Consider the following 23423-nt stretch of genomic DNA (forward strand, 5'->3'; position numbering starts at 1 on the left):
TGTATCGGATTAGAAGGCGTTATCTCTCCAAGAGCAAGCGGGTTTCTTTGACTTTGTGTGATTGTTTTCACCTCAGATGGGAGATTTCATCTTTTTGAGTGGCTGGTCATCCGCAATGACAAATTGCAGTATTTCCATAGGGGCATATAAGGTGTGTGCGGTGCTCAGTAGTGGATTTATAGTGACATAGTGACATTATTGTACTTTATGGTGTGTTTATCTCCTATACCATAATACATATAAGGCCCTATAATAATTCCTACAAGGGCTTGAATTTGGCTGTGATATTTGCATGGCATCTTCTAGAATTCACTAGGTTCCTAATGCTGAAATATGTAGATGTAATTAAAAAAAAAAAATCGACTCATAATTAAAATAAGTTTAAAATGCTTTGAACTTCTTTCAGATCTCATCACATATCAAAAAAACATTCATTATCTATCTGTAAAGCTATATCAGCAACTTTTGGGGTGTTTTTGTGGTTCAAAACTGCATAGATCAGCTTGAAACAGACCCGTGCATCATGAGTAATACATTAATAATACAAGGGCATCAGCTATTGCCTAACTAAAGTTTTCAGAGATTTCTAACATATCTCACTAAAAGGAAACGGTGACATTTTGACGATGGCCTGCCATCATTGTAACATTATACACTGGCTTTACCATCAATGGACTATATGAGGAGTTTGAAGCTTTCCAAATCAATATAGGGTTGGTGAGCAGACAGAAAAACAAACTCAGCATGGAGTATGAGTATGGGAAAAGCAAAGAAAGATGGAGATGGAGCGACGGACAGAGGGATGGAGCGTACGAGAGAGAGAAAAGCAAACATTCCTGACTCGGTGTCTCAGCAATTTAATTAAGGTTTTTGTGGGATGCTGCAGCGGGCGCTCGGAGGTGAAGGCTTAACCCCAACTCCCCCCCCCCCCCGTTTCCAGCTTGGACTAATCCCAAGGGTCAGCTAATAAGTGTTGGGGTCATGCCACCATGACAACTAAATAGGGGGGACCCCGAAGGAAAGCTCCCCAATCAAGGAGTTAATAACCCTGTGAAGGAAGTTAAGAGGTACAAGGTGAAGAGGATTGTGTTGAGGTGCGTGCGTGTGTGTGTGTGTGTGTGTGTGTGTGTGTGTGTGTGTGTGTGATTGCAGTTGTTATCAGCCACACTAACTAAAGATGCTCCCTCTTAGTGGGGCTTAAGTGTGCTCTGGTCTGGTATGACCCTTACACACACACACACACACACACACACACACACACACACACACACACACCCTCCCTTCAGGTCAGGCGCTGGTCACTGTACCACCACCCATAGATTTCAGTAGGGGATTAAAGCCTGTTATTAGGGCTGGGTGACATGTTTGAAATCAATATCATAATAGTCATAAGTTCTTTAACCATTGCTGTCTTTGCTTTTCAAGTTTTTAAGCACAGATACAGTTATGCATCTTTAAAACTGTTTATTTTTTTTTTTGGGGCTTTGTAAAACTGTCTGCTTGCCTTTGCCTTCCTGAGTGTTTTTGCCATTTTGGGAATCCGTTCCCCCTCTCCACATCCTGTTGGACCTGTTGGAGATGTGACATTTTTACCACTGCAGAGAGGCTGTTAGGCTTGTTTCCCTCCTCTGGTCTCTCGTTCAGCTCTCTATTTGATCTCTTTTCCATCTCAGTTTTCTGCTTTTAATATTTTCTCAGGATTGCGCTTGTTCATGTGTCAGAGTGTCACGCTCTCACTCCTGCTCAGTTTGTCCTGCTACCCAATCTGTTATAGCCTTGGTTCTGCTCTCTTTCGCTCCACCCTCTCTCTCTCTCTCGCTCTTGTGCAGATGTAGGTGGGGTGGGGGTGGGGGTGCAGCAGCTCTGCTCATTTGGGAATGTTTAAGGAAGCAGGGACGCCGCAGATGGAGCAGCCGCCCAGCATCAAGCCTCCTGACTGCTGATAAATCATTCTGCTCAATACAGTCATTATTTTCCCTCATGAACAGACCTACCTGCAGCTCAGCAGCCATATTGAAACCATTCACTGTAACAAGCCGTTTTCATGATATACGCTGACGGCATTTCCCCAGGTTTGCACTATTATAGCTTTAGAGGATGACATATGCCACTGTACCATTTGGCGGATGCATTTGTCCAAAGCATACAGTACCAGTCTACGCCTCACCCTTGTAGTGTCTGTGCTGTGCTTTACTGAGTGACTTACAGAAGACCACAAGGATTACATACAATGGGAAATGTAGGTTTCACAGCATTAAATATGGATGCAAGATTATTAAGTTTTACCAATGAAACCGGCACTTAAATTCAGCTGACTTTGTTTTCAAGCTGCACTGGCGGCCCCAGACAGCCGCAAGAGGGAACTGTTTGAAAAATTTGAATTGGACTGGAAAAATTGAATTGGTAGTGTGGGTTGTCCTGCTGTGAAGAGCTACTAACCCCAAAATAATTTCTTTAGTCTGTGTTTCAATGGAGAGATTTAGTGTCCCATGATGGTCTGAATGCTTCAGAGGCTTTTCCATCCTGCCAAGAATACAATTCTGGGGGAAACACTGAATACTAAAATACTCAAAATTACAGATCATGAATTGGCACAACATATTGGCTGTCGGTGGCTTCAAAAAAATATCAGTTGAACCCTAGTCTAAATTATGGGGGATGGGATGCTCTTCTTTATTGCAGCCTCATTTTGTTGTTTAGGCCAATAATATGGGTGCATTTTTACTTAAATATGCTACTTAGTGCAGCTTTAAAGCAAACTTGCTGAATAGAATGTTTTTTTTATGATGCCAGTTGGGATTTTCTTAAATTTGATGTCTATTTTCAACAGCATAAAAAGCCTCACATTACATCTTTACAAGGCTCCCTGACACCAGAGGAATTCTAGCCCCAAACCTGCAGCGGGGCCAAGACTTAACACGCTCGCCAGAGGGGAACCTCTACTTTCCTCGAACTCGACCCCCCTGGGGAGAGGTTTAGCGGTTGCTAGCCCTTTACTAACCCACGGAGCGTGTCGCTAAGCACCTTCCCCCCTCATCCTCTGAGTGTGTTGTATAAACACAGCGGTTCAGTAGGAAGGTAAAGAGCGTGACACATATAGACTCCTCGTAACATTCCTCTGCGGTACCAGGAGGCACCGGGAGAAGGAGATGGCTCTAACGGCAGATCTGTGGTCAGATTACACACTGCTGATACCAGGCTTACATTATTACATTGATGAACCTATTGCTAAGCAGTTCCTTCTACTGGTTCACATCCCTAAATGAATTGTTAACAGAAGTACACATCCTGGGCAGAATTTAGTTCGGTTACCAGTATTTGAAGTAGTTGAGGAGAGTTGGATTTATCTTTCCAGACACTGTAACAGCCTCAAGGGCGATCAGAATACTTTGTAAAAATCATATCTGTGTCTATTTTTGATATCTGTATCTATTTGTGTCTAACATCTCAAAATCAAATCACATTTTTCACATTTTTTCTTCAAATTCCGAGGAACGCAACAAATCATCTCATGTTTTTTTCAAAGCATCTTTAATCTGTAACTGATTCCATTTACCAGTTTTTTTAAAAATAGAGTATTACAGATGTTTCTTTTGACAGAGAGAGACCACAGAGAAGCAGGTATATACAGTAAGCTTTTATAGTCTGACTTGACACCTTATCTGTCTGAAGTCCATAGATAACACACCCCTCCCCCTCATCCTCCTACAGCAGCCCTATCCACTACCTGAGGGCGAGGGGCAGTGTGTGTCTGTGTGTGTGTGTGTGTGTGTGTGTGTGTGTGTGTGGTGGAGAGGGGGCAGATTAGGGGAACCCCACCTTCCAGCTCCCTTTTCTGAGCCCCTCTCTCTTTTTCCTGAGGGCACATAGTCTGGCTGTACACACACACATCCTTTCATCCCATTCAACAGCCCTCATTCCCCTACACACACACACACACACACACACACACACACATAGGCTGGAGATAGACAGTGGCCTGGGGGCTGCAGGGCCTCACAGAGCACTTCAAAGGGCCAAGGTCTGGACCTGTGATCTGCTGTACAACTTGAAGGCACAACAGGTGATGAGAGAAGTCGGTTGACAAACAGAAGGTATCCGGACCGATCGGTTACAACGGACGTGTGCGCTGGAGTCCATGCTCGTGTGTCGCGTATCGTCTGTGTCAGGGTGTCTGAAAGATCGCTGAGCCTCGGTTGCCTTAGGCGTAACTTTAGGTAAATGTGTATAAAGGGTGTGTGTGTGTGTGCAGTATCGTGTTCGTTTTACACACCTTGTGTTGTACAGTAGACATGCAACCCTCCCTGTGTGCAGCCATGAGTCTGCGTGCTTGTTTGTGTGACACCTTGGGCTGCATTTCCTAAGCTTTGCTGAGACGTTAATGCAGTTAATGCAGTTGCGTGCGCTAAAAGTGTTGTTTCTGATCTACTAACCTGTACACACAAGCATTTTGTGCATGGAATGGAGTAGAAGAGAAAAGGTTTTTAGCATGTTTCACTCAGTTAATAGGATATGTATGTGTTTTTGAGGAGTGTTAATGGTGGGGCACAAAAATGGAGGAGGAGATTATTGCAATGCATCACTCCCCATTGATTTACTAAGCCAAAATGCATAATTTTCACCTCTAATACTGCATGGTATTTAACACCCAGAGGAAGCGCATCCTAACTTCTCATACTGAGAAAGTCATGGCTGCTGTGTTATTTGTTCAAAGGCACAACAGGCTGAGAGGACGACAAATAAGAGAGAGAAAGTGGTCCATTTGAGAATTACACTCTTTCAAATGTCAGAGGATGAGATTAAAAGTATTTATAGATTATAGATAGCCTATTATATCTGCTTAATTGAATATTCAATGAACTGGAAGCTTGGACCAAGAGAGAGTCATGCCATATCTGCACTGACAAAACTTCAGCGCTTCACCTCCTGGCCTCTGGCTCAGCTAGTGCTGCAGGTGTGGCACTGTGGTTGTGCCTCAGGTATTCTAATTGGAAAATTGCGACTTGAGTAGTCTTAATAAATCAATCACCAACCTGCAGAAAGCCACGCTCATTAAGTGTTTCTACACAGTAGTAATTAAATACTAAATACCTTTAGTGTGTCCCTCCCATTGTGTGTATACGTATGTGTGTGTGTGTGTGTGTGTGTGTGTGTGTTTGTGTGTGTGTGTGTGTGTGACATTTCACAGTTCATTCTCTAGTTGTGACTCCAAAGTTCTATATACAGTCTTATAGTAGGAGGTAACAGTGGGAGGTATTGCTAAGAGAAGCAGAGACATGCACACTAACCAATGCCTAACCCCTGCACACACACACACACACACACACACACACACAGACTTCAGTACATATGATAAGCCAGCAACAAATTGTTAACTTATCGCCCATGACTATACTAATCTAAACAATGCTTACATACTGTACACACACACATTCTTACATAGACAGGTTCTCTCTCTCCTTGTCACTCTTCCTCACACACACACACACACACACACACACAATCACAACGGCCTTGCTGCAGCTGGCTGGGGATTAAGGGGTCAGAAGTCAAAGGGGGGAGCGTCCACAGAACCAGTCAACCCACAGACTGGGACAAGAAACTGACGAGGCAGAAGGAACAGAGGCCGAGCGAGGGAGAGAGAGAGAGAGAGAGAGACAGGGAGAGAGAGAGGGAGAGAGAGAGAGAGAGAGAAACAGAGGGAGAGAGAGAGACAGGGAGAGAGAGAGGGAGAGAGAGAGAGAGAGAAAGAGAGAGAAAGAGAGACAGGGAGAGAGAGGGAGAGAAAGAGAGAGAGAGAGAGAGAGACAGGGAGAGAGAGAAGGAGAGAGAGAGAAAGAGGGGGAGAGAGAGAGACAGACAGAGAGAGAGAGGGAGAGAGAGAAAGAGAGGGAGAGAGAGAGAGACAGGGAGAGAGCGAGAGAGAGAGAAAGAGAGGGAGAGAGAGAGACAGGGAAAGAGAGAGAGGGAGAGAGGGATAGATATTTGTTTAAATGTTTTTGTGTTTTGAATCTGCCTTAGGTGATTGCAGTCTTAAACTTGCAGTCTAAATGCTGCCCTGCTGAGGAGCTGCAGCCTGAGGCTCCACGGCTCTTTAACCCTCCAGCAGAGAACAGAGTGCCATCCCAGGTTCACCACATTTCCGCTTGGCCTGAAGCCTTTTGCCTGATCATGTTTAGACCACCACATGAACACAAACAGATCAAGCCAACAAGCTGGAGCTTGTGCAAGATTTCCACTGTTACTTACTTGTTTATCCGAGTGAAAGAGGGTAAAGTTGATGATTTCAATAGTCGCTTGTCTCTAAATGTCAGAGATCCAGGAAGGCAAGTTGCATTTTGAAGGAAAAGGTAAATTGAGGTCGACTTTTCCTAATGAGCATTAGACGATTGCCAAAACATTTGGAAGAATCACTGTAATTGTTGAAAGGTTGGAATCTAATTTGATATCAATCTCAATTTGTAGCGAATCAATACAGATACAGCATGTACGAGCAGGTCAGCGTTTCCAGGCAATTACATTCAGTTTTTTATCTGATCGGATACGATTCGATATAATATTTGCTTCAGTGCCATGAAAAGCAATGCAGAGTTTACTTGTTATGATGTCCTTATTTTAACTCTGGTTGGGACTTGTGGAAATCAACAAAAAAAAGAGTAATGTGGTAATCAACATTATACATGAAACATGAAATCCAATGTTAACATGATAAGACTAGTTTCAATGACAGAAAATATACCTTTGATATTTTTCTGGAGCTTTCAACTGTCTTCTGAATTTAGAAATATATAAAACCTCCATTCTATCCCACAAAATAAGAAAAAAGAAACAAAGAGTAGGGCTAAATGGTCCTTATAATATAAAGCATCCAAATAAAACCACTGTGGAAGTGAAAGTGTTTCTGTAAATTACACAGCTTGTGTCAGATTGCAATGGTAGAAATAAAAGCAATGGCAGGACACTACATTTTATTTTTTGTGGTTGGCATTACAATGTTTGGTTTGCTGTAAAAGATAAACTCGAATGATAAAATAAAATGTGTGTAGAGCTGAGAATAATTATCCCGAGCAAACAAAGTCTACAGAAAACTTCAATCATGGTTTCAAACAAGTTTGAACGTATGAACACTTTCAAGTTGTTGTTTTGAGCCGTCAAGTCACAGATTATTTCCTCATCATTCCTGCATAATGCTGTTGCTGGCTGAAAACCTTGGAACTTAGAAAAACAATCTGTTTATCGAATGGGTTTTGAAAGGTTTTTATAAGCCTGAGGATCGTAGAACTTTCTCAAACCATAATGGAGCATGTGATCCTTCAATGTTAAAAAAAAAAAATACCACCACAATTGGAGTTACGAGGTTTTCATCTGACAATGATAATTCAGCCACATTCACAAAGGGAGGTTGGGTAGTTGTAGCAGAGTGTTGCATGGGGGAGAAAGAAAGATGCAAAAGAAAAAAGAAACAAATCAATATTCCAAATTTTGACTTTGGAATTGGGTTTCCATGGTGAAAAGTATGATTTGTTTGTCACATATGTTAGAAGAGCAGACATAATTTGCAGAGTTGGCCTGGTCTCCCTGATTCAAATCAGATGATCGTTACACCACTTACCGAGCTTCAGAATACACATTAGCACACACGACACAAGGACAGCAGCACCTAACACACTGTACAAAGTGACAGTGCAGGACATACTATGGGCATTATAGGTATTACTCTCCGTATCACTCTCCGTATCACTCTCCACATCTCCATATGTGATATGAAATGATGTCTCTGTGAATGACAACAGAGAAAGACGGACCTCCAACAACTTAACATGAAACCAGCGCAGGTGCAGCGTCATTCTCAAAGGAATAGTTCCCCCAAAAATGAACATTTTGTCATTATCTGCTCACCCTCATGTCAGTCGAAACACTTGTGAAGTTTGTTTGTCCACAGAACGCACAGCGAGTTAGTGCAGCTCCATGTCAGCCTTCTCCAGAACAACTGAAGCAAATGAGAACTGGTTCTTTTTCCAGTATTTAGTGCAAGTCTTCACTAAAACTGTTGTTTTTGAAAGCAACCTTTTTCCATTTCCATGTTTACACTCCTACATAATTTGGGCAAAAAACTACCTGTGTGACCTGTGTGTTATGTGGACATACAAACTTCACCGGTGTTTTGACTGATATTAGGGTGAGTAAATAATGACATTTTTTTGGGTGAACTATTCCTTCAATTGCTTTGCACTTGACCCAGCTACTTTTCACTTCCTGAATCCACCCTGGTCTGGGCCGGAGCGAGCTGTGGCTGTGGGCGAGCCTGTGGTATTTTTAATTTAGACATCTTGTTCACAGATGAGAGCTAACAGCCACTTCAAAGAGATGGCAGGCGGATCAAAAGTTACGCTGCCACAGCATTTTATACACACCGGCGCGGAGAGGAAAGAATAGGGGAAGTGTGTGTTGTGTGTCTGTTTGTGCATGTGTGTCTGTTTGTGCATGTGTGTCTGTGTATGCATGTGTGTCTGTGTGTGCAAAAGAGAGACAGACAGAGAGACGGAGAAAGGCAGCATGCCCACAAGACAATAATAAAGCAAAATAAATTAAAAGTCAACAAAGTAAAAAAGGGGGAAAGTTCTCGAGAAGACAGAGAGTTTATTTCCTCATGTCTATCATCTGTGATGGGCCAGTACTTCAGAGACGGCGGCCAGCTGAACCAAGACATTCCAGCAACACAGACAGACCAGAGCAAGGCCAAGACAAGCAGGCAGCCGGCAGTAGGATGTCCCGGGTCAGTCAGCTGGAGAAATGCTGGACAGTCCCTCCGCGGAGGCCAAGACTCACCAGACTGTTGGGCAATTACCCTGTGATTGAAACACATGGGACGTATTAGACAAAGACTAGTTTCCCAAAAATCATCTCGAGGCTAAGTTAATATTCAATAAAATGTAAACTGAGGTAGCAAAGACTGAAGGAGGCAGTAAATAAGATTCTTACTGATGGGGTTGTTGATCAGTGCTGAGGTTTCTCTCTTTCTGGCCTGTGCTCTGTTTTGGAAGAGAAAATCTCCACCCATTGGAATTTCAAAACACTCCCAATTCGCAATGTGACTTCACGGTTTGAGTCAATAACAGGCCACCCTAATTCAAGGGGACGCAATGGATGGAGGTGGGGCTTGGGGGAGAGAAGTTCGATCAATGTTGTTGCAATTCGTACTTGTCACTGATAGAAGTCGTTAAAGGTGATATATTACCTAATACACCTTTAACTTTTCTTTTCTTGTCTTTTTTTCTATTGATTTCTCTCATAGTACTGTGAGATTTGTTTTAATGTGAGGTGTGCCACAACTGCTTCTTCTTATATAGAATGTAGTGTAAAGATGCTCTGATCTGAAAGGATGTAGACAGGAAGATATGGACTAGCCTTCCCAAAAGCTTTTAAGATTAAGTACATACTGCGTTTGCTTTATTTATTTACAGTGGAACAAAGATGAACACAGTGCAGAGATGCCTTTGGGAATCTCAGTCCTCATCTGAAATGATGTGTCAGGAAATGAAATGAAAGTGTAGACTGGATTTTCCAAAAACATCTGAAGATCAAGTACATCGTACAGCTTCATTCATCTACAATGGAATTAAAATTAACTTAGGCTCAAGGTGATTTTGGGGAAGCCAGCCATGGTCTGATTTGAGGACATGAGCTCTGGAAAATATATTTTTGGTGTTTGCTGATTTGCTGAGTGATTGGTGGTTGAATTGTGATCGTCCTGTGGGAAAACTTATATGTGTCTAAAGGGAAATTAGTGCGTGTGGCGATGTGTGTCATGCGCATAATATGCTTGTGTGCATGCATCCACATTTATTTTGCGTGCATACCTGTGTGTCAGCTGCTGTGGTCAAAGCAAATGTGAGGAAATTGGCTTCTGCTGTATCTGATAGCCATCTCTTATCAGATTCAGCACATTTGTGATTAGAATGGCCGCATTAAGGACTCCTAACACACATGATCATGAATTTACCTTGTGTATGGTTGGCATGTTCAGTCTCTTGCATGGTTGAACCTCAGTATGTTCCCAGAATAGTTGAAACATTCACACTCAAGCCATTCTGTGTCGTTCCGTGAAACAAAAATCACTATCCGGGGTAGAGTTCATCTATCTATCTAAGACATGAGGCCGTGCTTTCAGTGACCCATTTCAGCTGCTGTCAAACTGATTTTAGACAGGAGAAAATACTTCAAGCATTCAAGTTAAATCCAACTGTGCCCAAGAGGTTTAAGAAAACAAATTTGGGACATAAGTGGGTTCGAAGCAGCACTTTTATCACGTCATCCCCTCTCACTCTTCCCCATCTCTCCTCACCCAAAATGACACAAAAACCTTTTACAGTAAAGTTCGGTTTGAGTTGTTATGGTGGTAACCTAGCAAACATTTTGACAGTGAATAGATGTTGATACGACGGCTTACACCAATGTTGAAAACCTGTGTAAATACAGCGCCAAAATGCAAGTTGAGCAGATATCTGTAGTCCATAGCTGCTTCCTGCACCGTTTGGTGAAATCGGGACCTGAATGTCGGTTCAGTACAGTGTCAAAAGCTGTTATAATATGATTTTTACCATGCTATAATTTCATGTTGTGCTTGTTTGGGTTGGCGTTGAACTTGGCTAGCTCCTGTGTGTCACCACCTGTCAAATGCTTGCTGGGACAGCCTGTAGTTTAAGCAGAACAAACAAGGTTATCTGTTGGTCTCTCCGTGAAGTCATTTTTCTGCTGATATCTCTTATCCGCAGGCAAAAATAACAAGTAAATTACTACAAAATACTAAGAATTATTCATGCTATCAGTGCAAAATCGAACAAGGTCACTTGGGGCTTCTATGGGAGTGTGTCTTCCTGTGTGAGCATGTACGTGTGTGTGTGTGTGTGTGTGTACACACTCCATCTTCACACAAACACAACAACATAATTTTTTCCCCCAGACCCTCTCCAAACATTCCCAGAAGCCTCCAGGCTCTTTTCAAAGCCGTGTGTCAACACCTAGTCTCCAGTGGAGCGTGTCAGGGCCGCTCCTGCTTCAGCCTCAGTCCCCAATTCTGTTCCTCATAGTCCAGTTACATCCCTCAGAGTCCAGTTACACCCCACAGAGTGCAGTTACACCCCACAGAGTGCAGTTACACCCCTCAGACTCCAGTTACACCCTACAGAGTCCAGTTACACCCCACAGAGTCCAGTTACACCCCACAGAGTACAGTTACATCCCTCAGAGTCCAGTTACACCCCACAGACTGCAGTTACATCCCAGAATCCAGCTCTGTCTTTGTTTGAGATCATTTATACACACATATAAAATGAGAAAGCACCAAAATAAGAGTAAAAATCGATTAAAAATCCAGTGCCTGAAACAAACATCTCACCTGAAAAGAAACAAAAGAATCAGGATGGTGTGTTAACATGAACTTTGACCCTATTCAACTGGTTCACAGGTCTTGTATTGTAACTTGAGTTACTTTTCCTGCAACGGTGCAGTTGCAGTGCTCAAAGTACAACACATTTCCCCCTCTGCCCCACAGCATGCCGACCGGTGATGGATCAGTACGAATGAATAAGAGCATCAGCTGTATTTCTGCAATCTAAATGTAGACGAACTAGCATTATATACACTTTGAATTAGAATCAGAATCACTTTAATCATGAAGTACAGGCATTTTAATTAGTTATTGCTTATTAGAGATGCATGTTCATGAGGGTGATGCTGATAGTGAACACAAAGAGCCTGGTTTCTGTCTTGATTAATGGTCTGTTTAGGAGATAGGCACTCTGATGTCTGTGTGTGTGTGTGTGTGTGTGTGTGTGTGTGTGTGTGTGTGTGTGACGTCATCAATGATGTGAACCCGAACTGCTTTGTAAGTCTATGTAAACATCCACCATGGCCTCAGTATGGGATAGGGGCCTTTTGATTTACGGAAATATAAGCTGAATTGGGGCAACCTGACATCTATGACTTATTGCTATTATAATAATAAATATTTAGAAAGTGCTGTAAAATATAAAAAAAAATATGTAATTGCAGTGTGAAAAATGGTTTTCCTGCAGCGACAGGTTACTAAAATAGGACAAGATGAATGTAGTCTGAACTAAAATTAGGCTTCATTTGGCTTTCCTCCTCTTGCTGCATTTACACAGTGGAAAACAATGTGAGTTCAGATCTTCCTCTAAGCTTGGAGAAACAGGAGTAGCTGTGAGCTGCACCACAAAGAGTTAAAAATCAGATTTTCTGTTCCCGTGTAAAATGCAGCCTTTGTTTCTGGGTCACGAACCAGCCGAGGTCACTGGCTTTACCCAGCCAAACAAACACACACTCCGTTCAGTTTCCACTAATTGATTCCTCTTCCAACAGAGACAAGACCAATGAGTGTGTGTGTGTGTGTTTACTTTCAGGGATCTGTCAGGAGTTTAAGTAAACAGATAAGTGACAGAGTAAACAGCAGAGTAACCCCCCCCCCCCCACACACACACACACACACACACGCTCACACACACTCATATACAAAACATAATATTTCATATACACGTATAGACAAACAATAAACAAACACCATATGTTCGTTCTAAAGGTGAACTCATCTGCCACTGTGTGTGTGTGTGTGTGTGTGTGCATGTGCATGTGCATGTGTGTGTGTGTGTGTGTGTGTGTGTGTGTGTGTGTGCGTATGGGAGGGGGTGGGGCCTTCTTTTCCTTACTGGCAGTTCTTATAGAAGTTCCCCTCAGCAGTAAATCCCTGCACACTCCCTGACCTAACGCTGGGTTAATGAGGTGATTCAGCAGCAGGGGATGGTTGGTAGAAGTCTGTCGTTCCATGTGTGTGTGTGTGTGTGCGTGTGCGTGTGTGTGTGTACATGCATGCCTCTATGTCAAGGCTTTTGTAGCAATTTGATCTCTGGTGAAATTGTAGCTCTACTGTCTTGTTTATGGGGCTTCGCTGAAGCTGTTAGATGTCACCTATGCTAAAGAATGTAGGCACTCATGATACTGTAAAGCCTATTCACATGGGACTAATATTATATGAGATTGCCTTAATCGGTTTAAGATCAATGATTTTTTAATTTGATTTGAATCCTGTGCGAATCTGCCATGTCTGGAATTTGAAAACTAAAAATTCCAAGTATTTTGGTGAAGACAGAGCTAACCTGATAATACTAATTCCATGAAAATCAAACCCTGAACACGCAATTTCTATCTTCCACCTGTCATGAAAAAGAGGCAATAGTGGAATCTATAGAGGAAGTTTTTGAATGCATTTTCAGCACAAACTTCAAGTTTTGCTTTGTTAAATCAGACAGTAATGAATTGTAAGATCTTGACCTTCTAAAATTGTAACTGGGGCACCGGTAATTTTTTTAGCAAATTTCATTATCCTGTGCCAATCCATTTCAAAAGGCTGAGATTAGGGAGTAATTCATTAATTGCATGAAGTCCCCGCATAATACTAGTCCTGTGTGAATAGTGCTTAATGCTCTTTGGATAAAAGCATCCACCAAATGGAATATAGCATCATAACATAAGCTTATGGTCATTTTTTACAAAGCAGCATACTTGTAATGTTGGTAATCTATTGCACTCATTGTACGTCACACTGGATAAGAATGTCAACTTATGACTGAAATATTAATGTACAAAAATCACTATTATTGAAAACACTTTTAACACAGGTGTCCCAATACAGACAGCAACTAAAAAAGGGGATGAGTTTCACTGTAGCCTATAAGGTGGTGGTGGTACAGACTGTGAACTGAAGTGTAACTGTGACTATTTCAGATGCACGTGCGCACGCACGCACACACACACACACACACCTGGGTCTTGGAACCAGAACAGGGCCTGATGTACGTTAATCCACAGATGAGGTACAGTATCTGCCTAGACTTGTAAACCTGGAGGCGAAGCTGATCCCCCCCAGTCCAGATAAACCTGTATCTTGCTGGGGGCCTGGCTTAGGTAACTGACAGCTGGGGTTAACAGCCATGAAGGGGCCCCCAGTTGGGTAAGAGGCCCGCAGGTGACTGTCAAACAGGATCCATCAGTTCCCCCAGGGATAGATGGAGGGAGGGATAGATGGAGGGAGGAGGAGAGCAGTGATTTAAAGAGCACTGCAGTATTTTCCTGAAATACTGCTACTTCCATTCGTTTGTTTTCTTAATGTTGCAATATGCAACTTTTTCCCATAGCAGGATAACAAATAAATAGGATATTATTCTTTAGCAGTCTGCGTCTCTCTGTGACCTAAATGCCTGAATCCCACCGTGTGCATGAAATTGGCTTTTCAAGGACGATTTTTGGGCGTATACTATTTGCTGTGTGCTTGGCCATTGGTGGGCTGGTTGTGGCTACCAAGGTGAGCTAGGAGAAGTCCTAGCTACAACAACAATGGTGGAAAGCAGTAAACAAATAAAGGTACAGTGAAGCTTAATGCATGGCAGACAAAACCTGTTCAAAAACACGGTGGATGTTGGCATTGCTTTTTATTTGTTGCAGATTGGCTGCGTTCGCTGCTTCTTCCGCGCCTGTGGTGGCTTTACAGATGCCGGTTAACTCAGCCTCAGGCTGGATGCTGTTTCAAGATGAGTGACAAGTGCTGGAGCGGGAACTTGTACAAGTGAGGGGGAGGAGGGCGGCACTAACAACATGCTTCACTGCTTCAAGGCGAAAAGTATATTGTAGCTTTAAGTCAGTCCCATTTTAGAAAAATCAACTCAAGCAAAGATGAAAGAGCAGCTTCCTAAAAATAAAGTATTACTTTTACTGAGTCATGATCAATCATTTTCAGTCATTATCATTATCAACCCAAGGCTTGGGAATGGTTTCTTTTTAGCTCATGTCAGCAAGGCAAGATTATCATTTATTTTCTCACATCAAATAAATCAGACTTACTCAAATATAGGGGTAACTACTTAAAAATGACACGTGTAAGTAAGAGCACAGACTTTGTAAAGTACTCAGAAAAGTAGTGTCAGTCTAAACATTGACTCCAGTAACGTAACTCTGCAGGAGGGGTGAACACATTTTATACGGGAGAGAAGGGGGGGGGAGATGTTTGAGAGAAGGTGTTTTTCCTTGCTCACCTGTGCTCAAGTGTGTGTGTGTGTGTGTCTGAGTATGTGTGTGTGTGTGTCAGTGTGTGTTCTGCTGTGGGCACACCTGTATCTGAGTGCAGGTGACATGCTCATTTCAACTGTTGACAGACAGGACAGGCCTGCAGCCAATAGAGTGTAACCACACACACACACACACACACACACACACTTCTATGGTTCTTCTATACACTTCTACTGCAGAACACCTAATTGTGTGGCATCATGGTTTGTCAACTTGTCCTCAAGTTGATAAACCACTGGAAAAACCAGTGTCACCACATCACCTAGGTTCACCCACACACACACACACACACACACACACACACACACACACTTCAGTTTCCATATTAACTCCTCTTCCAATAAAGAGGAGTTTGTGTATGTCTGTGTATGTGGGTGTGTCTCTACATCTGTCTGTATCTATTAATTCATTTTTGAATTTTAATAGACAGTGTGTACTGACATGCAGCTCCGGGACAATAAAAAGCAACGAGACACAGCACCCCATCATTATAACATTTTGGCAACTAGAATGTGCCATAAAAAAAACAAAAAACAACACGGGTGAAATTTTTATTGAATAACTTATTTGATTCAGCTACATATTTATAACCCCACCACACACACACACACACAGGTAGCGGTAGCTTGGAAGTTAGAGAAACAGATTTGTGACTGGAACGTCGGCGGCTTTGATCCCAGGACCGGCTGGGAAAATACGTCTGGGGAGAGTGAATGATGTAATGTTCAATAAATCTTCAGAGGCAAAATATCCATTTCTGTAGGTTTATTGATTAGAATTTACTTGTATGAACTTGGGGAATTGGCTGGTTAACTCTTCCCTGGATACTGAACCAGATTACTCCCTATTATTACTACGCAGTAGCTCCCAGGTGTGAATTTGTGGAACTGCATGAATGAGAAGTGCAAGCATGCTCAGTTGACTTTTCTTGTATAAATAAAGGTTAAAGCCATAGTCAAATGACGGCTATTTTAAATTTTTACATTGAAATATCTCTGTTTTCGAAATGTCCCTCTATGACTTTTCCTACACTCACTTCCTGTACAAACCATTTGAGCATCAATATCAGACAAGGAAATAGTAGTTATAATATATTTACCTCCTAGGCCAACAAGCCGTCAATTATACTGATTATACTCTTGTGGCCCACAAAATCCATTGGCCATTCACACAGACACACACACACCCACACACACTTCAAATGCTTTATTTGAACTATTAAATTTAATAAGCATACATAAACTTGAAGAATTATTGCAGAGGTTCAAAATGATTTAAGGACACAGATGCACACACACACCCACTTCAGTAGGAAATTAAAATCTGTTTAAACATCTGTCTGTTCACATTTCTACCTACTAACACCTCCAAGCTAAAGAGAGATGTCCATTGTAATTGCGCCAACAGACCAGATCTGGATTCCAGTCTGGCTTGAAGGGGCTTGATCCCCTTTCAGCGAGGTTTCCTAAACCCATAGAACAGAATCGAGGCATGACAAACAGCAGCAGCACACCTAAATGCCACTGTGCATTTTCATCATAGCAGCGGCAGCATAGTTGGCATCTCTGCCATACCTGACTCACACACCAAGACACCCAGGCGTCTGCAAGACGGCCATGTGGGCCAAAATCCTTCACCGAGTTGACTCACTGTCAAATGATGGAGTATCAAGTCAGTCGTCCTGTTTATTGGATGCTTCTTCTGTATCATTTAATACGTTTTCTTTCACACCAACATTAAATAGTAAAGCTTAAGGCAATATTTCGATTACAACATTTACAAGGATGGAAGTAACGCAGTTCCTCTAATACCTAATTTACATGGATTTATTTAATAATTGGTCTACCAGTCGCTACTTCACTGCACTGCGCCAGGTTTGCTTTGTAAATACAACATCTGGGTTCCTGCGTCTGTGACCTTTGACATGCACAGTCTGAAAAACCAAAAGAAACCCAACTAAGGCGTTTACATCCTCCAATATATCAAAAGACTGAGCAGAAATCTAGCTGTGTTAACCTGGTTCTGCTTACTCTGATTCTGACCTTACTCCAATTAAGATAAAGATAAATATAGTTACATGACAATTTCAATAGTTGGAGTCTTGCCTTAATCGGTTTAAGATCAAATTATCCGTGTGCATGTAAGTATCACATTATTATCATTATGTATAGCATTCCAGCAGAAATTACTAAAATTGGATAAATGCAAGACGAATGCATGAAGGGGGTCCACTGAAGAAACCATGAACCTACATGTGAAGTTATTTGCGCCCCTGGCAGAGAAAGGCGGTCTGTCTGTTCATAAATCTGACAGAGACTCACAGCGAGCCGGCGGCTGAAGCTGTCAGCGCAACAAAGGCAGAGGGAGACCAGAGGCAGAGAGAGGGAGGGAGCGACAGAAGTCAATAGAGAAAGTTAAGAGGAGGCACGCTGAGAGAAGAGGAGGAGATGAAGAAGAAGCAGCAGGTGAGAAGAGACAAGTGACTCGAATCAGGATCAGGATCCTGCGGCGGATGAAAGACCGAGAGACGTTTAATTTCAAACAACAGGAGGAGATGGATTGCCACACTGTCACACTGTTATTAATTTGTTCCAGAAGTAACTTGCCTTTGGCACGTCTACAGCTTGTCTGGTATTGTAGTTCCTTCCGTGTGTTTGTGTGTGTGTGTGTGTGTGTTTGTGTGTATGCATTTTGCTAAAAAAGAATAACAAAACGAGAGAAACACACTAAAGCACAGAGAAGACAAGGTGAGATCAGCAGCTTTCAGTCCAGCCAGAGAAACAGAGACAGTAGAGGAGAAGATGTAAATGTAATTGAGATTGTATGCAAATACTCACTCTTGCATGCGTTACTGTTGTTCCTTTCACGCACTTCATTGTGTTTACTCTGACATATTTGTGCGCTGTTATTATGAGTCAAGCTGTGGTTTGGCTCATCCCGCCTGACCGGAGGCATGCAGTCGGGTCACTATCATCCAAGGCAAAGATCACAACAAGCTCCAAACACACAGACAAAAGAAAGAAATACACTGCAAACTTCTCACCAGCCGCTCCCTTCTTTTTTTATTTTGTACAAATTGTCCTCATGATTTCCTCTTCCTCCTATTTCAGCTCAACTTTCCCTCGTCCATCTCCACCACACGCTTCTTCTACCTCGTTTTACAGCTGTTGCTCCCCTATTCTTCATCTCTTTTTTCACTCTTCCTCTCCACCTCATCTCCTCGTCCCTCCAGCTGTCTCCTGTGTGGACAGACGGGGTAACCGGAGCCAGGGGTGTAATTCGCATGTTACATATGTTAGGTGTTTCCCCTAATGCGTTTGTCCCTCTGCCTCACTCTTACTTTCCCAAATGTGTGTGTGTGTGTGTGTGTTGCTTTTGTACTGCTGTCCTTATGAGGATCTGGTTTGAAAATGAGAAATACAGTACATTCGCTGGTCCGCATTTATTTTCTGGCTTGTTTGTGGGGTTAGGGTTAAAATTATCCCAGCAAGTATTTCACGAACAGCGACGCAAACAAATTCGCAAAGAATTCATATTAAAACAGCTTTGGAAACTGTTTTGAACTGAAACCAGAAAGACATTTAGGTTCCGATTTCACAAAATTATGCAGGTAGCAGTTATGGACGACTGCGGACGTTGTCTCAAATTTAATTTCAGTGCTATATTGATCGTCTGCAATGTCGGTGCAGATGATTGTATCGACATCTATTCAAATCAAAATGTCTGCTGGGTATGGTTACTGACGGACAGTGACATGCAGGAGGCGGCCGAGTTCAATGTCAACACAAATAAGCACAAAATATTCACAATATGATATTATAGCATGGTACACAAAAAATATATTGTACTAGTCAGGATATCTGCACACCTGTGTGTTTGGTGTTCTGCTCACTTTGCTCTGATGATGGCCTAAGGCTGAAAGCTCATCAGTAAAGTGCTGTGTGTTGCAAGGCAGTGTGCAGGAGTCTCCTTCCTAAAATAAAATATATTACAACAGCTTTGGAAACTTTTGAACTGAAACCAGAAAGATATTTAGGTTCCAATTTCACAAAACCATTCAGGTAGCAGTTATGGACGACTATGGACGGCGTCTCAACTGTCATGTCAGTGCTATATTTACACGGGTTTTCAGCGTTGGTACAGGCCGTCGTGTTTATACATCTATTCAGTGTCAGAGTGTTTGCTGGTGTAGGTTTAGGGTATCCTAAAGGTTAGGGTCAGGCAGGAGGTGGTGAGGGTTAAGGTTAGGGGTTGTGGACTGAATATAGTCAGTGGAAGGTCCTCACCAGTATCAAATGTGTGTGTGTGTCTGCGAATTTGTTTGTGTGTGTGGATACAGGCTCTCAGGAGTGTGTCGTGCCGAAGCTCAGCATCTGCCCTGCTGAATTCGGTCTGTGGCGGAGCGTGGCGGAGAGGCAGCGCCGCCCGGCCGCACCGTGGAATGTGTTGGGGATGGATTTGCCGAAGGGCTCAGGGGACAAAGGTCAAGAGTTGTCACAGGGACTTAAAGAGACATTTTCGGCGTGTGTGCAGGGTTAATGTGTGTGCGTATGTGCGTTCATGTGTCTGTTCATACGGAGCCAGAAAACCGCTGGACAGCAGATATTCTTACACAATATTGCATGATTGCAGCCTTTGTTATTTCAGTTCGAGTTTTTCGGGTTGAACTCTTAAAGCAGATTAGTTGTTAAACTGATTTTACGGGTAAGCTTTACAGGCAATAGGTAATGGGATATTCCACTTTGGGGAGTTTCGGGAGGGGGTGAGGGGGGTGGGAGGGGGTTGTGGCTTGTACCACTAACTCATGTCCCTTTTTTTTTTCCCTCCGTGAAAATGACGTAATCTCCCCACAGACCAACTTTATGACACAATTTATGATCCTTTCTCTCTACCTCTTTACCTTCATTTCTCACTCTCTCCCTCGTTCCGCTATTTATTACAAACTAACCGCTCTTACTACTGCTGGAAATGTAAAACACATCACTTCCTGTGTGCCAGAGGATTTTTCCTGGGAAAAGCTTTCATTAACTGGCAAAATGGAGTTACAAAATGGACATTTATTCATATGAAAATGTTGATTACTACTTAAACACCAACTTTCATTCCAGTCTTTTAGTTTTTGTCACTGCTATTTCTAGTTTCCCTAGGTTACGTTTACCTCTTTAATCTTCATACACCCCCACTGGCATGGAGTGTTCGCGTCGTCGACACGAACAAATAAAGGCCGGCCTCAAATACAGGCCGGGGGAAAAAACAAAGGAAACAAGACTAGGTCAAAACCTAGTATATGGCTGGACCGTGTCCGTCTCCTCTCTCCGCCGCTGTCCTCTCCACCGCGTCCACGGCCCGCATTGATCCTCCCGATCCAAGCCCCGGACCCCCGCCGAAATCTCAGCCGGATCACCGGGAACACATCGGCGCCCAGGTTCAGTTAGCTTCAGTTAGCTTCAGCTTACATGCAAACAACGGTGGATACCGGTAAACTCCTGGTGCCTGTTTGTAACTGTAGTTTGTAGTTATGTACAAGTGCCACAAGATGGCTCGGCCGGCGGAAGTCTCTGGAGCGTGCCGTCGTCGATTACCGTAATTATCGTAATGCATTGCAGTAACAAAAAAACGTCTAACGTACCCCAACAGAAACAGATCAGAAAACAAGGAGGCTTCATACTAAAATATGAGCAAATATACTTATCAAACAGAGGGAATTAGAAATAAAGGCCTGTCTCTAATATAAGCCTGCTTCCAATAAAGGCCTGGTACCCTCTGCAGTTGAGGTAAATAAAGGCCCGGGCCAATATTAGAGGAAATACGGTAAACCAACAATACAAAGCCGCAACGAATATACACAAATGTGCTGTTTTTGACTGTGATTCTATTACTGGCATGTTTGACATGTTAGTATACCGTTGCCTTACTTCTCTCTCTATACCCATTTACTTTTAGTTTCTCCTCTGCCATACTTTCCTTCCATCACTTACTCCCTCTCGCTGTCATGTTTTACTCCTCCACTCCTCTGAAGATTTAAGAGCAAGAGTTGCACCACTTTCCTTTGATGTCTCAATGCTCACTCCTGAGAGCGTGGAAAAAACTGAAAAGAAAAAGAAGACAAAAGTCCATGTTGTGCAACTGAAGAAGAACCACTTCATTCCCTTCATTCCCGCTTCAAGAGTCTACTCTCTTTTAATGATGTGTCACTTTTAACACCTTTGGGTCTACTTTGGGACTTGCTGTTACTTTCCAACACAGCATATGTTAATAGCGGCACACGTATTATCACTTCTGGTGCTGTGGGTTATGTTAGAAAATATATGGATGTCAATGAGAAAGTTTCTTCACTGCTGAAAATCTTATTTTTTGCAGATGCATGAGGGACAGCGGACCTCTGCTGCTCTGGGTCCTAGTGCCTAACTGTTATTTACTTACAAGTCATTTTTTCTCAGTTTCACATCTCACACCATCACTGCTCTTTGGCTTTGTATGGCACTATGGTCAGCTGTGAGCGAATGTTATGGCAGAATATACTGTGACTTTCATGTCTGGCCTTTGTCATGCGGTCTAAGTGTAGAGGAATCAGGCTTTGTTTACAGTGGAGTTTGGATGAATAGAGGTAGACCGCAGCTACCAGCTATTAAGACACTTAATTTCTCTCTCTCTCTCTCTCTCTCTCTCTCTCTCTCTCTCTCTCCCTACCTCACTCTCTTATCATGGTGGTGGACAAAGGTTTATGTGCGCCTCTTTTTCTCTTTCACAGTGAGAGATGGCTGCAGTGTATTGTGGGTAACAGAACCCAGCTGTGTTGTAGACATGTTGGTGTGTGTGTGTGTGTGTGTGTGTGTGTGTGTGCACGCAGTTATGCATGTTGTGGGCCCACTGGGGGTTGCATGTTACCTGTTTTATGTCATTTTGACAGCGATGCTTTTCTTTCATCATATGATCTTATCTACACATACAAATAGCTAAGGATATACTGCATTCCGCAAGGTTTTAAAAGCAGAATACTCTGTCACATATGATTATGAATTTGTGAAAGAGCAAAGATAACCGGTTTTGCAACACCTAGTAAAGTGACTGTAGTGTAATGTAGGACTGATTGCATGCAGCATAGCACTGCTCCCCATGTTTTGACTGCTAAGATGAAGAAGCTGGATGGCAGATTGTCGGCTTTGTGGTGTGGACAGCCAGTCAAAGACAAACAAAAGGAAAAGAGAAGGCAAATATAGAACGATGCTAAAAAAGGACAAAAGTACTGAAAATAGGCCTGTACAGACTGTAAGCTGTAAGCTTTTCATTTCTCCCTTCATCCCTCTCTACATCCCTATTTCCCTCACTTCATCCCTTTGAAAAGCTGAGTCAATTTAAAAAGAATGATTTATGCTGGAAGCAGTGGCGATGAACTTACAGCAAGTTACTGATGGATTTGTTTCCCTGCATATTCTTTTCAAACTACTCCTCCTCCTCCTCCTCCTCCTACTACTACTACTACTACTACTACTACTACTACTGCTATTACTACTACTGCTACTACTACCACTAGCAATAATAATAATAAAGTGAAAACTAGCTTGCCTCTAATTTCCTTGCCTGTCAGCTGTAAGCATGTCAAGACAGCCAGCAGAGAGGACCGGCTGCAGCTGATGCTGAGGCACACAAAACAACAGTCACCACATTTTCAAGTTTTGAAAAATGACCTTAAAATATTACAATGGAAAATAACACCAAATCAATAATAGCTCACTAATACAGCTTCACAACTAATGTTAGTGCTACGGTCAAGTTACATCCTCAGCAAAGGATTAAAACCACTTACAACAATGAAGGCCAACCAACAATATGCAAAACCTAAGTCAAACAAGCTAATTGGCAAGCTACACAAGTGTGTGTTGTCCTAACTAGGCTTGCAATGGGGTTGAAAATGATGCATCCTTTCAAGAGTGTTTACCTACATGTTTTGACACAAGCCACAAGACCATGTAGCCTACTAAGGATTTGAAATGGCAGAAAAAATAAACAACCGTTTGAGCTGATAGGAGTTTATAGAAGAAGACTATCCGGTGTGGTGAGAAGAGCGAATGGCCAAACATGAAATAAACCTGTTAATCATGTCACCTTTTATTTAGACAGACAAACTGTCAGAAATATAGCAAGGGAAGCCAAATGGCCTGTGGAAATTGACAAGAGAAACTTTTTCAGTTGCATGATTAGTAATTTCCTTTGTTAACTCTCTCTCTCTCTCTCTCTCTCTCTCTCTCTCTCCTTTCTTTTTTCTCTTTCTTTTCCTCCCTCCC

At 42.5% G+C, this 23423-nt stretch overlaps 1 protein-coding gene across 1 annotated transcript in view; it reads left to right on the forward strand.

Annotated features, from left to right (window-relative positions):
- The window catches only part of LOC139909249 (vasorin-like), a 34493-nt gene that overhangs the window by 674 nt on the left and 10396 nt on the right, over positions 1–23423 (forward strand). The gene's annotated exons all lie outside the window — the stretch shown is intronic.

Source organism: Centroberyx gerrardi, chromosome 3 (genome assembly GCF_048128805.1).
Source record: "Centroberyx gerrardi isolate f3 chromosome 3, fCenGer3.hap1.cur.20231027, whole genome shotgun sequence".
In the NCBI taxonomy this organism is placed as follows: Eukaryota; Metazoa; Chordata; class Actinopteri; order Beryciformes; family Berycidae; genus Centroberyx; species Centroberyx gerrardi.